Source organism: Opisthocomus hoazin, chromosome 7 (genome assembly GCF_030867145.1).
Source record: "Opisthocomus hoazin isolate bOpiHoa1 chromosome 7, bOpiHoa1.hap1, whole genome shotgun sequence".
Lineage (NCBI taxonomy): Eukaryota > Metazoa > Chordata > Aves > Opisthocomiformes > Opisthocomidae > Opisthocomus > Opisthocomus hoazin.
Window position 1 is genome coordinate 11,302,466 of NC_134420.1, and position 18,358 is coordinate 11,320,823.

Sequence of the window (18,358 nt, forward strand, 5' to 3'; positions counted from 1 at the left end):
GTCACCGAACACAGAGGCAACTCTCCTGAACTGCTATTTGACAAGAACATCAAGAACAAAGTAAGGTGCCAGTATTTCTCCAAAGGGAAGCTCGAGTAGGCTTTAGAGAGTTTTCCCTACAGAAAACAGAATATGTAGTCAAATTGACAGCAAGGTAAGATCAAGGCAAAGTGAGAGAATCATTCTTAAACAGCAATTCAAGATTATTATTTTTTTAAAACATTCAGCTCCCCTCTCTGCAAGGGAGCAGAGGTGTGAGCAATCAGTGGACTGAAGTCCAAACCTTGTATCGTCTTGATGGAAAAGAAAATTTTCTTCCTTTTAGTCTCCTTCCTATATTCCATTTCTTCCAGATTTCCTGGCAAGCCTAACTGGAGACATTGCTGGGTCTCTGTCATTTTTAGATAAATTATCAGTTTGACAACGACTTGGATATGTGAGTATTCAGCTCCGGTAAAGTCAAGTGGTCATGGTGAAGGAACTCCTGAGAAATCTGCATATCTGAAACACTTCTGTATTTAAACCCAGCAGCACATGGGCCAGTGAGGAGAAAGGGAAAAAGAGTCAGAGGTCTAGCTGAGTTACTCTTTCTTGTTATGAAAAAGAATTTTTAAAATTGCACAAAAAATAGTGAAAAGCTTCATTGTGGAGCTGCAGAGATGAAAGTACAAAGTTATTTATTTTTCTGGATTCTGAGTATTAGTATCAAAACCAGATTTTCAAATTTTTATGTAGATTTATGAAAGAAATGACCCAACACAGCTTAATCCAAAAATATTCTGCCATAAATCCTCTACTTCCACATCAAGATTGCAATGTAACATATTCAAAACTGCACTCTTCACACTTGCTGCCTCTCCCTCCCCTCCTTCAGGACTACTCATTTCGCGAGCTATGCTGTTCCCTAATCTACAAAAGCACAAATGTTTACAAAGCTGCAAGGCACATGGTATCAGTGAACCGAGTAATCTCCAATCAGTCCCCAGAGGAAAAAAGTTATCCTTGAGCCACAGCAGATTCCCCAGTCCAGTACCTTTGCCCGAACACATAAGTCACCACAGAGCAGAGGGACAGGATACGCAGGTGGAAACAGCCAGGAAGGAGCTGGACTGTTGATGGGACCTACTTTGTCCACAGCAATCCAGTTCAAACGATCATCAAAGCTACTGTCCAAGTACATCCAACTGTCGATGGATGTTGCAAAGAATTGATTTGTCACTATAGGACAAACTGTTGGGCACCAAAACCAGATAATTCTTTTTGGCCATAGGTACCTGTCCAGGTACCTGAGCACGGCCCTGGTGATACTTCCCTGAACAGTGGCATCTCCCACACAGGTCCTTCAAAGTCTCCAAAAATTCACCAGTCAGACTAGAATTCTTGGGAGGAACGTAAGGGACACAGTCAGAAAGCTTGCACGGTGGCATCAGCCGTATACAACTGTTAAAATTTGCTCTGAGCTAGTTAGTTGATAAGCTCTACCAGGAACAGGAATGTAGAAAAATCAGTTTCTATAACAGCCAAATGCTGTAATGTCCTCCTCTATCATTTTTTTTTCCCCATCATCATCTTATTCTTGATGATGATAAAAGTGTTCAAGTAAGATGAATAAAGAGCTACTCCAGATAAGAAAATAAAGTAGGCATTTGCTATGGAAGAGTCTCATGGTCAAGTCAGATAAATTAGGACAGGAATTACTTCATTCAACAAATAATGCCAAGTACAGTAATTAAGAACTCTTTATTGCCAGCTGGGATATCTTAGACAGAATCAGATTTCTAAATGCTGTAATAGGGAAACATCCATCTTTCTTCAGACTTCTCCCCAGCCAGACAAGCGGACCAAGTTGCACATCTCGGATGTGGAAAAAAAGTATTTATATAAAACCCTAGAACTACTAAGTGAGGTGAAACAGAAAATTCCAGTATAAACCCAAACTACCATAAACTCACTGCTTTTACTTCTCTCTTCCTGCGAAAAAGAGAAATATCCAATTGCTGGCCTGGTATTTCTAAAATACATATAACTTTTGTACTTTGGACCCAAATCGCACAGCAAGTGTTTGACAACATTTTGAACATATTATTCTCTAAATATGAGAGAGCACTTCCAGCAACTCCAATGTTTTTATGTGACAAGTCCCTCTGAGAAATCACTGAACTGACTTGACAGGTTTCTAAAATAAACTGTAATATTCAGAGACTAGTTCGGTCACTGCAGCGAAAGAATATTTTCCAGTAAGAGAAACCCTAAAAAAGTGGGGAGGAAACAACACTATTTGTCATAAAAAACTTCCAAGCTAATGCAAAACATCTACTGTACAAACATACTTCTGTTCACACAGGATTTTTCACTGAAAATGGCACTGAGAATGAAGGGCTATAACATACGTAATTTAAAATTTCCTAATTTCGCATAAGATAACTAGAAATTAAATACTATGGAAAAATGGTTAATTGAAATGAAAGTTCTGTAAATGTAAATTTTTAACAGCATCTACCATCATAAAACTTCACTTACATTTTAAAAATTGAGGTGATGAAGACTTTTCAAAACTCACAAAGCCATAGTAAACTGTGTGTAGCTTAAAAATACAGTATAATGTTACTTCAGGACAGCAAGTTTGCCTAATGTTCTGAGGCTTTATCATATCATTAAGGAAAAAAAGCTAGATGCCAGAGCCTTCTAAGGTCAAATGTAAGTAAATATCTAGATTTATGAATTTAGGCCATATCCTGAGTATAACACAAAAATATTCTTCAGTATGTTGACAGCACAGTATTAATACTGACTTTTTTTCATTAACTCATTGAATTAATTTGATCTATAACAAACCAGGTTGTAAATGCAAAGATTACATGAAATGGCTTGGCAACAAAACACATCGGGAAACAGAACACAGGAATAAATAGGCATCCTGTTTCTCAGTCAAGGATTCTAGAACTGCAAACCGGAAAACCCAACATGGTCAAGACAAGGTCAGAAAATACATTCTACCATAAACCTGAAAGACTAACGTCTGATTTTTTCACAATGTATCTATCCTGTACCCCAGAATTTATCCCTGAAAAATGACTAGGTCATTCAAGTCTATGGACAAAATAAATACTATTTTAAAAGGTTATATTAAAACCAATATGCTGGTAGCCAAACTGCAGCATAAAGACCAAATCTCAGGGGGATTTAAAATACAATTATCAGAGGTCCCTGCGTGAAGGGTAGAAATAAAAGTAGAATTCAAACCAAAGTCATTTTGCTGTCACCCTCAACACAACTATAACACATACATGCAACATAAATGATATAAGTTTTATTACTTTTTACTATATAGTTTTGATTCAAATTGGAACAGAAGTGCTAAATTTCACAACACTCAAAGAAAAATATATTAATAACAAGTCAAGGAAAAAACCCCAACCAAACCAGTTATAAAACTAACAATTTTAAAGACAGAAAAAACATTCTTCAAAAAAAAAAAAAAAAAGGTTTAAAATAAAACTATACTAGTTTTACTTTCTTCTGTTTTTTCCAGGAGGCAACTTTTCCCTCTCACTTCACTAATATTCTGCAGTACAGTATTATTTAGCAATTTCTACCAAAGTCTGTCAAACTAGAAAAGGCAAGGCCACCTTCAGGAAGTTTCCAAGTTTCCGAACTTCAGATCAAGAATAATACTAATTTCTGAGTCCTCTGATAGTCTTCTTTCATTCTCTTGGATAGCCTTATTTCATTCTCCCTCCGAAACCTCCATCAATCTCAAATGGGCAAGACTAACTTTAGAGTTTTCCAAGTAGTCTTGTATCAAGACCACATCCAATCTTTAAAATACGTGGATTCCATTAACTTTTTTTTAGCTGACACAGGAAGGAGTTAAGGCAAATGGCTGCAACTGAATAAGCATATATGACTTACTATAAAATGCCTTCTTGAAGTGATTTGAGAGACACAATGCTGATACATGCAGCTTAGGAACTGCCAAACATCTCCTTCCCAGTGTTACAGCAGCTGCACGCTGGAAGACGTGTTTCCATCACAGCCACACCAGGTAGGGACTGTTAAGGATTTAGCGATGTTTCCCTCTTCCTTCCCACAAGTGCCACTAAATTGCCCTGTGCCTGTGAAAAACAGAGCCTACCCACATTTGCAAGGAAAACACTGTCAAAACAAACCTGAAAACTACAACTGTCATTCTCAACTGTTTATATTCGTGGGAATGGGTTTCTTTAAAGTTAGTAGAGAACCTCAACATATTCAACCACAAGAAATGTGGCTTGTTATTTCACCATTCTAAAATCCTGCCAACGACATTTCTTGCTCTATAAGTAGCCTACTGGCACCATTCCTACAGAAGACCAACCTACTGAACTACAGCATGGCTTCAGCTCAGGGTCACAAGTTGTTCTGACACCAGCAGCTGACCTAGAAGGGTGTCTGACATCAGAGACATTGAATAACAGCTTCTCAAATGGCAGGAGACTGAAAAGGTTACAAATTCTGTATGCCTTGGCTAAGAAATATCTTTTTGCAGCTGCAAGGGAGAAAAGATGACCTGAACATAGAGAAAAAAGATGAATCCTTGCAGACAAGGAATGGGCAGGGAACACAGACAGTCCTGCACTGTACACATGAAGAAGACATTATCAGTCATCTCTCGAATTGAATTAAACTACACAACCACTACAGAAATTTTAGGAACAGCTAAAATAAATTTGAAATAGTAACAAATGCAACAGAAACAATCAATCTTCTTTGGGACAAAGACTGAAATGTCAGACTATTTTTTTACTCAATGAATATTCCAGACTACCAAAGCCTGAAGATGCTGTTTTGATCTGCATTCTTCTGCAGAATGGATTAAAAAAGAAATCACATTTCTCAACATCTGGTGAAAGATCAGGTTTCCAAGGAGATGAAGTCTGGGCCTTGGATAAGTAGCCTTACTGCATTTTTCCAACAAATTGAGGTAAAAAAAACCCACAGGTGTAATATACAGTTCATGCCAGCAAGCTATTCACCTCAATACTCATCTCATGCAATGTAAAGTTCAATTAAATATACACCACAGGTTATTTGACAATATTTGAAGTGATTAAATGCAGATACAAACAATTTGATAATTACAACTGGGATCTCTTCCTCCCACAAAAAAAAAAAAAAAGATTGCAAACAAAACTTAAACAGGCTTTCCAGATAACTGAGTACGCTAACCCTGAAGAAGAAAAGCCTTCTTATTTTCTAAGCGCATCATCCTGTGCTCTGTTTCAGCGTTCTTGAGTTTCACCTACAGAACACCACAGGACTACGCAAAAGTTATCAGTCTGCACATGATCTAACTAAACCTGAAGCATATTTACTACTGCAATGCAAGACCACCACATACATATATATACACACACATATATGTACACACACAAAACAGGCAGAGTATACCTCTGCTTTACTTTTTTAGTTCACTATCTAAAACATACAGCAACACTTACAACGACTGAAGGACCCAGACTGAAAGCACTTTTGCCGCTTTTGAAAATGCCATAAAACACCTTATTTGCATGTTCATGCACCTCTAAAACACAGACCCTAATTTCTATGTGCTGATCTAGCAGAGCTTTCAACAACTGAGTGCAAAAGTTGGTGCTGAGTTCCAGTCAGGATCACCTCAACTACTACCATTTATCAAAACCAATTCTTTTTAGTCTGAAGTTTTCTAAGCAAGATGACAGCCAAAAATGAAAGATTCAAACCATGTTTAATATATTAGAGAAACCTTAAGTATTCTTTGCATTCTGTAAACTTACTGAGAAGGAAGCTACGCACACTTAAAAATATGTATTTATTTTGGGCTTCTCTTTGCAATCATTTGCCTATTACATGCCTTTACACATCTTTTCTTGAAGACAACTAACTCCAGGGAACAAGTCTTCTAATACTTTGGCATACAGGTAGCTGCTTTTCACTGCTCTTCCGCTCTCTTTCAAAAGCAGAATAATGGACAAACATGATAAAGATTAAAAATAAAACCATGAAAGATACAGAACCAAAAAAGAATGCCACTAAGGGATGCTCCAAATTCACTTTGTTTTACTTAACATATTCCTTCATATTTTCCTGCACCTCCTGTCAAAGCGTAACAACGCAGACAAAGGCCTCGGTGCTGAAAACAGCTTAAAACACTGAATTTGAGCATGAAAATAGCACTTCTGTATTCATCTAAATTAATTAACCTACACGTCTCTTGGTATTTCCAGCATGCTTGATATCAATTCACTCTGAAAAGCGTTCTTACTCATCTGCAGCACGCAGGCTGTCGCTATCACATTAGGTCTCAGCTTTGTCATCATAGTCTTGCACAGTGTTAAGGAACTGTGTGTAACTTCAAGCTCTGTCAAATAAATCCAATGAATGTTCACTTGTTCCTAGTCCTGGTTTCCCAAAAGAATCTTTGAGAGCAGGTATTTGAAAGGGGGGGGGGGGGGGGGGAATCTCCACTAACCTCCCCCTACAAACATCACCTTCCTAATACATCTTTAGCAGTGGTCCCCAATACAGCAGGTCACTTGGCAGCAGGCCGTAACTTCATCTCTGGCTTTGTGGAATCCCAACTACAACTAAGTTAGTTCACTGACACCCCCATGTCCCCCCAAAGGGCCTTGCAGGGCAGAACATAACAAAACAGTTATCCTTCAGTTCTCCGTGGTACTTCTTTCTTGCCCAGGCAATCTCCCAACGTACTTCTTTTACAGACCTTGAGTCTACACAGCACCATACACCACAGCCGTCACGCAGCCAGACAATGGACATGCGCAGCGTGGAAGAGAACAGAGGATCAAACAGCGTATTAATCTATAACCACAATATTTTATTGGGTTATTTTACACAGTCTGTTTCTATGAGCAGGCATAAAAACCCATGAATGGTCCTGAGAAATACAAACCCACAAAACTCAGGCGTAGTAGACTTTCCCCTTAATAGACAACTGTGGTTCAGAATATTCAGATAAGAGGTCTATACTTTCTGACACTTCAAACAGCTATTTATATTTGCATATTCCTAGAGCATACAAAACATACGTTCTTTCAAGGGAAGAGTTTAAACTCAGACTTCTGCAAGCTCATGTATACAGACAAGACAGTATTAATAATTAAAGTAACCAACCTTTCTCCCCCCCTCCCAACCTTAGCTGTAGCCTGTGTATTATCAGTTGCTCCCCTTTAAAAAGTCTTTTTGATAAAAGAAAAGACATACTAAACAGGCAGGACAGCTACTTTAATATTAACTTATATAAAAAAAATGTAGTTTCATTTTGAATGCTCAAGGACCAGCATTCTGAAAAAATACCTACTTAAAGACCGAATGAATTTTGTAAAGAGATTAGATTCAAAATTGTTTATAGGTGATCGCTTTCTGCAGTCGATCCTTTCCACCTCAGATATTACAAAAATACTTAAAAATTGCTGTAAGCATATTTGCTTCAGCAGCAAGAAAACACACCCACCTGTTTCTTCACCGTTATTTTCAAGTACTAAAATCTTTCCAACACTGTTATAATTGAGGCACTGGAGTAACAGAAACCTCAGCAATTAAAACGCAAACTGATTCTCCGGCCTCCCCAAGCGCAAAATCCCGGTCTTGGGCAGGCGCCTTCGCCTTCCCGGGACTGCACACCTCGCTGCCGGAGAAGAGCGTCCATTCTCCCGCTGACAGCTGCGAGGAAGGGCCCGGGAGCCCACCTCGGGACGCGGGGCTGCACCCCGGCGCGTCCCGCGGGAACCGGGCTGCGCTGCCGGGACGCGGGAATCCCGCCGGCGCGGGACCGGCGAGCGGGCTCCGGCTGCCCGCAGGCGGGACCGGCCACCGCGCGGAGGGACGGCCCGCGGCTCACCCGGCCGCTGCCTCCCCGCCGGGGCTCCACCGCGCGCTCCCCGGGCCTCACCTGCAGCGGGCTCTGCCGCAAGGCACCCGATCTACTGACGGAGGTCCCAGGGACCGGCTGCGGGACGGCGGCGGGAGGGACCCATCCCCGCCGCAACGAAGGGGGCACCGACACCCCGCGCGGTGACCGACCTCAGCCTCCACCGACCCCCGGCTCTGCCGCCGAGCTGAGGACGCGCCGGCCACAGCCACCCCAGCCCCAGCTCTGCCCCCGGGGTCCGGACGAGCCGCCGCGCCGGCAGCGGGCCCGGCTGCAAACGGCCCCGTCACACCGCCGAGCCGGTCCGGACAGCGGCCGCTCCGCTCGCAGCCCCCCCGCCGCAGGACACAGCCCGCCACCGCCGCCGCGGGGGGTCCCACCACCCGGGCCGGGCCGGGCCGACCCCCTCCCCTCGGGGAAACCGCAGCCCCCAGCCCCACCCCAGGGCAGGCAGCTCCCCACGGCCTGCCGGAGGCGGCAGCCCCGGCGAGGTGGCGGCGCGGAGCGGGGGGGGACAGGAGGGACACCCCCCAGCCTGCAGGGGGGCGCCGTCTCCTCAGCCGGGGCCGCGGACCGCCCTCGCGCAGCAGCCCACCGCCCGCCAGCGCCCCCGCCCCGCTCGCCCACCGCCCGCCAGCGGCTCACCGCGAGCTCCGCGCGCCCCCGCGCCGCGCCCGGGAGGGGTGAGAGGGTCGCCGTCCCTCGGCAACGCGCCGCACGCACGGAGCGGCGCCCGGCGCAGGCAGCCCCCGTCCCTGACCTACTTTCCGCCTGGCTTGCCACCCAACGGCGCACCACTAACCTACTTTCCAGCCAATGGCACCCTCCTCCGGCCCCCGACCGGACGCGCCCGCCCGCCAACGGGCGAGCGGCTTCCCAGCGGCCTTGTCCAATGACCGACCAGGAGGCGGGCAACGCCCGCCCTCCTGAACGGCAGCTAATCCCCGGGCGCTCCTGGAGCGTGAACTAATCAGAAGGGCGGCTGGGAATTTTGATCCCGCCCGCCGGCCGAGGGCGGAGCTGATGGGCGGAAGTAGGGGCGCGTGCGCGGTAACGCGCCGTTAGGCGCCGCGCGGGTCCCGGATGTGGTGCGGCCCTGGTGGTTCGCGGCGACTTCCCCGGGTGGGGCGCGCCGCGCCGGCAGCTCACGCTCGCCCTCTTCTCTGCCTCGGTGCCGCTGCCGGGGCTCGCACCGGGCTTTGCGTCAGTCGTGTGACATCGGCCTGGGCCGTGACGTCACCTCTCGAGGCGCTAAGGTCGGCGCGGCCGCCGTGGCGTCGCCGCCCGAGGTGGAAGGTGGCCGCTTGGGCCTAGGCTTCGCCTCCCCTCTCCGCCCTCAGCGGCAAAGGCATGGCGCCAGCGCCGGGTCCGACGGGGTTCGCGGCCCCATGGGCCTCCCTGCCCGGTGAGCCTGGGCTGCGCTCCGACGCCCGGGGCCCGCTTGCCTGGCCACGTGCTGCCCTCGCTCTTCCCTGCCGTGGGGCCGCCATCGTGGCCTAGTGCTGGCGGTGTCTTTCAGCCCACCACTGCCTCGGCTGCCTCCGCGGGCTGCGGTGTCGCTCCCCGTGCTGCCAGCCCACCTGGGCGAATCTCAGCCTTGTGTCTGCTTCACGTGTTGTACATATGCGTGCTTGTATGCAGGAGCACGTCAGTCAGTTGGGGTTGCATCTTCTGCTGTATTTTGTGAGTCCTCATACAGCAGCGGTCTTCAGAATGTCTCAGTCACGTGTGTGAGGCTGCTGTCAGTTTCACTACCAGAAGTGCTCCGTCATCCCCCAGTGCGATCCTGTGATAAATAGTAAACTCTTCACCCTGAGGGTGGTGAGGCGCTGGCACAGTTTGCCCAGAGAGGCTGTGGCTGCCCCCTCCATGGAAGTGTTCAAGGCCAGGTTGGATGGGGCTTTGAGCAACCTGGTCTAGTGGAAGGTGTCCCTGCCCATGGCAGGGGGCTTGGAACAAGATGATCTGTAAGGTCCCTTCCAACCCAAACCATTCTGTAATTCTATAACGCTGATGCTGTAAGTAGCAGTAATTTTATTCAGCATGTGAAAAAGGCCAGTGATGGAACATACTAAAGCCATCTACTGCACCATGTTACAGTCTAAATTTAGATAATCCACACAACAGTGCTCGCATGTAAAAGGGATGTGTTGCAAGAACATAATCACAGCTGTAGCTGCTTTCAAATGCAAACATTTGCTAAATGTGATTGTACTATTGCTACATCAGATTATCATTGCCACATTATAATTGTCTTAACATTTCCTGTCCTGTGATGTCACATCACAAATGTTTAGTTTACATTTGCTAGTATAACATCACCAGCGAAGCTTGGATGGCAGCATTATCACATCACAGCATGGGTGTGGTTATTGCAATCCACCATCCCAGAATGTGAACTCATCCTACCACAGCATTAAGGTTTGCTTTCCACCTCACTGAACTGGGACTAAATGCAGGCAACAGGTGGCCCCTGCTGGATGCAAACTTTGTGTTCACATCAGGGTATTCCTACTCAAGGAAAAACCCTCCAGCAGAACAAGTTAAATGAAATACCATACGTTAGCAAGATGGAAATACATGCCATGGAGAAAAAGGAGAAAATGCATCTTTTTTTTTTTTTTCTCAACAGTTTTAGTGGTGGTGCTTTGATTCGTTTTAGCGCACAGAAGTTATGGAGGTGGAGAGGTCTCCTTGACTACTTCTTTCTCACAAGTCTTTGTAGTTTTCATCATTGTTTCTACCCACCTGTAGAAATAACCTTCCTTATGGACTCAATCACATACCGTCTTGTTTTAATGAGCCCAGTGACTGTTGTAGGGAATGATACCAAGAGTAATGATCTTTAGCTATTTCTGTAGGAAAGCAGCTTAGCAGGCCATATGTCATATTTCCCAGTAAATGATTGTTTTGAATTGTGTTTATACTGTAGTTTCTATTCATGAGATATTAAAGAAAATAACAGCATCTGGTTAATCAAATTCTGATTTTCAGCATATGATGATATATATCAATACTATTTTGCAACTTTCTTTAAAACAGATTTCAAGTTCAGTGCAGGGAATTTCTCTCTGTAGGTCAGTAAGGCATCTCATAGGTGACTATTATATGTTGAAATTTGAAGGGTGCATAGTTTATCACTGTAGAGCTGAGAAATTACAGTTTGAAGTTTAATGAGACCTGACCTCAGCTACTGTTGCCAGAAAATAGTTTGCATCACCCTTCTACCACACATTTCTAAACACAAAAAGCAAAGGTAGAATACTTTCTCCTTGAAGGGTGGTACTTGAAGGAGTACTTGAAACTGAGATCACACCACAAGCCATGGAACCTGCTAGAAGTACCGGCTCAGCTGTGTGCGCTGCTCAGGGCACTGTGCACAGGTGTGTCTGCTACAATGGCAAAAGCATTTCCTCATCCATTTGCCTTTGACCTGATTAGTTTTCAGATTTGATGCTTTTTTTAAAGAAGGTAGTGAATTAGGTCTTAAGCAGAAATTTAGCTGCCTCTTTAACAAGGTTAGTGGTTACACCATGTTTAAACACCAGAATTTAGACTAATTTCTGGCTTAAAATTCTGATTTAAAAACAGGAAAAGAGAATGCTATGTGGTGATTGTGCTGAAAATTGTGTTTTATTAATAGAGTATTGGAGGAACTAGCCTATGTTCTAGCCAATTGATTTTCTCTACTGTATTCCTGTATTCACATTTGAATGCTACAGTAACCACTTTACTGGTCTCAGGGTTTTGACTTTGTGTGAAGAAAAGTAGCAGTTATGTTCTTTAGTAAATGCAGCTTACCTAAGGTTTATTAAGGCTATATGTCAGTGGTTTCACTTTAAAATCTGCAATTTTTAATGAATTTTTTTTTTTTTTAATCTAGATATCTAGTTACATGCACGAAAAGGAGTGTAGTTTCTCGAATGATCACCCAAAGCCTGATATTTTGGGGTTTTTATTTTTGGGGGGTTTTTTTTGGAGGGTGTTGCCTTCAAACAGTCACTGATTTATCTCTGGAGCAGCAACAGATGTTCAGAAGTAACCTGCCAAGTTAGTGTTTTGACATTTGGGTTGTGTTTTCTCTGAAACATGAATCATGACCCCAATTAGAGGTACAAGGGACACAAATCCATGGGTCTCTGTAGCATGAGTTTTTGTAAAATAGCTTGGAGATAGTATTTTACGTGTTTATTTTTTAATGGCTTCCAAAGTATGTCCAAGATGTGATATACATTTGAGCACCTAAATGTGGATCCAGCTGCTTCGCAGCATTTTAAACAGCTGCTTTTTGTTTATAGGTTTTCAGACATGCAGTATTGACTTGCCTGTGTTACCCTTTATCCAATCCCTTCCTCCATTTGACTCTTGACATACAAGCTATGATCTTACCTGTAGCAGAAGTTATAGCTCATAGAAAATGAGCAAGGCTTAGTAACTAGAATACCTGAATTTCTTGTTCTGCCTATATTTTTAAAAGCCCAGAGACATACTTAGCTGTATTTCTCACCCTGTTAAACAAAGCTGGTGCCATGCAGAACACCCAAGAACAGAAGAAACTGGAAACTATGGCTTGATACTACCATACTGATGCTGATGCAAAAATCCCCACAGTGGTGGTCTATTTACTATAGTCTGTCCCAGCTGATGTGTGGCTGGCTCAAACCTCTTCAAACAGAGGTTTTGTCTTAATGAGCTATTGCTTACTCATTCTTTTCAGCTTTTTTCAAATTCTTGAGATATTACAACACCTAAGCCAGGGGAATATTGGGTTTTTCTGCTTTGTTTGTATAAACACTTGTTACTTTAAAGAGTGTATACTTACTCCTACCACAGTATTTCCAAATTCGAGCATTAAAAATCATAAGTGTAAAGCAATCAATGTTCTTTTTCCTATGCCTGCTTCCTTTTGAGCTTCTTAAAATCCATTCTTCATCCTTACAACCTTTGTCATAATTTCAAGGGCTTGTTTCAGAAAAAAAGAGGAAATTCTTATACAATCCATTGATTTCAGCTCCATGGTCTCCAAGAACACCAATTAATATTCTGAGACTCAAAAGGAACTCAAAAGAGTTGGCAATCCAATATCTGGCAGCATAACAAGAACAGGAAGAAGAATCTAATGAGGAAAATGAGGCTAAAATAGGGAGTGCAGAAATTCTAAGTACTTCACTGCAATATTTTTTCAATCTTTATGGAAGGCTCAGGAGGAAGAATTTCTGTCTTTATCTGGATTCAAACTTAATGGAGGTCGAAGCACTTTGAGAGTTTTTGCTTCATTAAAAATATATGGAATTTAATTTGGTTTTCAGAGACTGGAAGTCTGAATTTGAAGGAGAGATGGTAAATTTTAAATATGTTAACACAATTCTAGTGAATAAAATATTTTAAGCGAAAAATCCTGAAGGTTACAGCCTTTTCAAATAACAACATTTTTCCATTAGCAGCTTGTCTTCCTACTTTTTTTTTTTGCATTTTTCTAAAATTTTATCAAAATATTTACTGATATTTTATTTACTATTTTTGGTGATTAAAAAAAAATCTGTACCCATTCTTGGAGTAGTTCTGATTCAGCACCATTTTGCTTTCTCTTTTTTTACGTATCATGTATAAACCTAGAGTTAGCTGGTGTGAGATTCTTGCCTCCCCACACACACACAAAAAATAAAATCTAGAAGCCATTTTTTTTGAGAGAGAATTAGACCAAAGACACTCTTGAAATTGGTGGTTGCATTTCTTCAAGATTTGTTGAGGACACGTAGGTTCAGGGTGGAGTTTTACTGCCTTTTCTTGGAAGTGGGTATTACAATTTTGCATGGTGTATTGGCAACTGCATCTTTGACTAAGACTAATCAGTTTCTCACTAGCAAGGAAAGCTATAACTTTTATAGCTCTTTTATTTTTTTTAATCTGTCTTGCATCCTTGTAAGAGTGGTGACAGCTTCACCTGAACAGTGGTAGGAGAAAGATAATCTTTGACTTAGAATACTGGAAAAAAATCTGTGGGGCATTAGCTGCTGCATTTCAGGAGAGAAACAATACTCGTATGGTAGAGTAGAGCTTAATTTATTGTTGGAATAAAGCTTCATTTAAAAATAGCAAAATCTATCAAATCTGTAAACTAAATTTCACAGACTAGCCAGAGCAAGGAAGTACTTACGTCGCTTTGACTTGAAATGAGGGTGAGAATCAGTGAGGAAAAAAAGCAAGGAGAGGACTTTCATTTTGGTAATGAACAGAGAAAGCTTTGCAACCAGCCTTGATTTGTTTGTTTTAAGGGGTAAATAAGAAGCAGAATCAGTTGAACAGAAATGGATAGGTGGAATTGTAAATGTCATTTAAGTATTTGAAGAGTCTTTTTATTTAACTAATTAACAGCCACAGACTGTATTAAAGTATAATATTCCCCTTTTTACAAATTGGAAAAACAGGCCTGGAGATTAAATGAGTTGGCCGGGGTTACACCCACATAAAAAGTCAGATGCAAAGCCGCAATTAGAACTGGAGTACCTCACTGGCAGCCTTCTAAAGAGTTTGGTAAGCCACTAAGCCCCTATGCTTATTTTTTCATATCAGTTATACAAAACATTTTAGCTATTTTCCATATACAAGGAAAACATGATGCTTAGGACAAATATTCTGAAAAGAAGCTATGAAATATATAAAAACTAAGGGCTTGAATCTATTTTCAGTTAGTGTTGATAACTTAATAAAAGCTTAACAATCCATGGTTTTATTAAAGGATGGTATAATTTGTATCCATTCCTTTAGGATTTCCACATTGACAGGCTGTCATATGTCAGTGGAACGGTGATTTTATTTTTTGGCATTTCATCTTGTAAATATACTAGACCTTGTTCTGAAGTTTTTACTTAATTCTCACACAGTCAAAATTTGGCATTGATTTCATACTGATTCCGTTAGGCATTTGGAATAAGGGCTGTAAGGTTAAGCACATGACTGACATAGGTTGTACTTTCCCTCAACATGACACGTTAATGACCATGAAATGATAGAGTTCTCAGTTCGTGGTGAGGTTAAGAGGGGGGCCAGCAAAACTACCACCATGGACTTTCAGAGGGCAGACTTTGGCCTATTCAGGACCCTGGTTGAGAGGGTCCCCTGGGAGAGAGTCCTGAAGGACAAAGGGGTCCAGGCAGGCTGGACATTCTTCAAGGAGGAAGTCTTAAAGGCACAGGAGCTGGCTGTCCCCATGTGCCACAAGATGAACCAGCAGGGAAGATGACCGGCCTGGCTGAACAAGGAGCTCTTGCTGGGACTCAGGAAAAAAAGGAGGGTCTACCACCTGTGGAAGAAAGGGGAGGCAGCTCAAGAGGAGTGCAGGGGTCTCATTAGGTCATGCAGAGAAGAAATTAGAAAGGCAAAAGCCCGTCTAGAACTCAGGCTGGCCACTGTTGTAAGGGACAACAAAAAATGTTTGTACAAATACATTAGCCACAAAAAGAAGGCCAAGGAGAGTCTCCATCCCTTATTGGATGCAGGGGGGAATATTGCCAAAAAGGATGAGTAAAAGGCTGAGGTACTTAATGCCTTCTTTGCCTCAGTCTTTAATAGTCAGACTGGTTATTCCCAGGGTAGTCATCCCCCAGTGCTGGAAGACAGGGATGGAGAGTGGAACAAACCTTCCATAACCCAGGAGGAAGCAGTTAACGACCTCCTGTGCCACCTGGACACTTACAAGTCTATGGGGCCGGATGGGATCCACCCAAGAGTATTGAGACAGCTGATGGAGGAGCTGGCCAAGCCACTCTCCACCATTTATCAGCAGTCCTGGCTACCAGGGGTTGTCCCAGATGACTGGAGGATCGCCAGTGTAACACCCATCTGCAAGAAGGGCCAGAAGGAGGATCCCGGGAACTACAGGCCTGTCAGCCTGACCTTGGTGCCGGGGAAGATTATGAAGCGGTTCATCTTGAGTGCACTCACTGGGCATGTGAAGGACAACCAGGGGATCAGGCCCAGCCAGCATGGGCTCATGAAAGACAGGTCCTGCTTGACCAACCTGATCTCCTTCTATGATCAGGTGACTCGCCTAGTGGATGAAGGAAAGGCTGTCATCTACCTGGACTTTGGTAAGGCCTTTGACACTGTTCCCCACAGCATCCTCCTGGAGAAACTAGCTGCCCATGGTTTGGATGGGTGTATTCTTCGCTGGATGAAGAACTGGCTGAATGGCTGAGAGCAGAGATTGGTGGTGAATGGAGTTAAATCCAGTTGGCAGCCAGTCACGAGTGCTGTTCCCCAGGGCTCAGTTTTGGGTCCGGTCTTGTTAAACATATTTATCAATGATCTGGATGAGGGGACTGAGTGCTCTCTCTGTAAGTTTGCAGATGACACCAAGTTGGGCAGGAGTGTCGATCTGCTTGAGGGTAGGAAGGCTCTGCAGAGGGATCTGGACAGGCTGGATCGATGGGCCGAGGCCAACTGTATGAGTTTCAACAAGGCCAAATGCTGGATCCTGCACTTGGGTCACAACAACCCCATGCAACACTACAGGCTTGGGGAGGAGTGGCTGGAAAGCTGCCTGGAGGAAAAGGACCTTGGGGCGTTGGTTGACAGCCCGCTGAACATGAGCCAGCAGTGTGCTCAGGTGGCCAAGAAGGCCAACAGCATCCTGTCCTGTATCAGGAACAGTGTGGCCATCAGGAGTAGGGAGGTGATCGTGCCGCTGTACTCAGCACTGGTGAAGCCGCACCTGGAGTACTGTGTTCAGTTTTGGGCCCCTCACTACAAGAAAGACATTGAGGTTCTGGAGTATGTCCAGAGAAGGGCAACGAGGCTGGTGAGGGGTCTAGAGAACAAGTCTTACGAGGATCGGCTGAGGGATCTGGGATTGTTTAGTCTGGAGCAGAGGAGGCTGAGGGGGGACCCTATTGCCCTCTACAACTACCTGAAATGCCTTTGTAGTGAGGCAGGTGTTGGTCTCTTCTCCCAAGTAACTAGCAATAGGGTGAGAGGCAATGGCCTCAAGTTGCATCAGGGGAGGTTTAGATTAGATATTAGGAATAATTTCTTTGCTGAAAGAGTGGTCAGGCATTGGAACAGGCTGCCCAGGGAGGTGGTTGAATCACCATCCCTGGAGGTTTTTAAAAAATGTGTAGCTGTGGCACTTCAGGACATGGTTTAGTAAGCATGGTGGTGTTGGGTGGATGTTTGGACTTGATGATCTTAGAGGTATTTTCCAACCTATGATTCTATGTTACTATACTCCTGGCAGTGTTTTAAGGTAACATGCTTTCAACGTTGTGATTAGTTGTAGACAGGAACCATCTTTTAAAGAGAAAGTGCAATGCATCTTTTATGTTCACAGTGAGCTATGATTTCTCCATTGTCTACAGACAATTAGTTAAGTACTCTATTAATATTGCATTGATACGTATTAATGTTAGAGAAACAACATTTTTGTTGCCAGAGAAAATGCATGCTATTTTAAAAATAGCGCAAAAGCAGACTATTTTGGAGGCTTATGGGTATATCATACAGTAGGTGTGCCTGGCATGTTGTAAATGGGAAAGGTGGGAGGACTCTGTCTTGTACATGTAGAAAGACAGGAAGTACTTAGGGAAGGTTTCCCTCTTGTTCTGAGTTCCAGGAAAGTTATTCAGCCAAACACATGAATCACAAAGCAGACTAGAAGGGAGTTTCTGAGTGTGGCATGAAAATAACAACTGCATTTTAAAGCCTGAAAAGTCAAACAATTTGGGGCTTTTGTTCTGCTGCAGTTTTTTCATGGAAAATAGCAAACCCAGGAATATTTGACAATCCAAATTGTTAGTGCGTGAAATGTGAAGTTTATATAAGAGATACCATCTTACTCATCAGCTGCTCTATTTTAAGCCCTGCTCAGCATGAGGACTTTCATTTTGTGATCTGTTTGGACAGCAGCTGGTACGTTAGAGTTTTACGTTAGCTGACATCTTTACAATCTAAGGGATACTTAACATAATTCTGTAAAATCTATTCTCCTAGTTGTGCTTAGTCACTCATATTCCATCTTAGTGTGCTGTCTTTTCCCATGTACATTTTCTGTCCATTTCTTGTTAAAAAAAAGGTCAGTGTATCAACATCATTAAAGTTAGTCCACAGTAATATTTTGCTGTGATGTGATCAAAGTGTGTATATATATATATATATATACATACAGCATATGCCATAAAATGGATGTGCCATTTCAGTGACTGAAAAAGGCAACAAAAAGGAATCCATAGTAACATATTGTGGGGATAAATTCCAGTGACTAGCACAAATAACAGAAAAGGCAGTATGTGTTAATTAATTATATACAAAGACAAGCTACATACATGATTTAAATTCACTTGGAAATACTTACATTGCCTAAGTATGAGATGGATGCCAAGTTGCAACCTAATTCCAGAATCTAGCAATAATCAAGTAGTTTGCCTATTGCCATAAAGTCCTAGGACTTCGTCT

At 43.3% G+C, this 18,358-nt stretch overlaps 1 protein-coding gene across 3 annotated transcripts in view; it reads right to left on the reverse strand.

Annotated features, from left to right (window-relative positions):
* Positions 1-8,692, reverse strand: part of BMAL1 (basic helix-loop-helix ARNT like 1) — a 54,792-nt gene extending 46,100 nt beyond the window's left edge. For all 3 annotated transcript variants that reach the window (XR_012764672.1, XM_075427487.1, XM_075427485.1), the window contains exon 1: positions 8,555-8,692. The gene's annotated coding sequence lies outside the window, so the exon portion shown is untranslated. The remainder of the gene's footprint in view (positions 1-8,554) is intronic.
* Between the last annotated feature and the right edge of the window lie 9,666 nt (positions 8,693-18,358).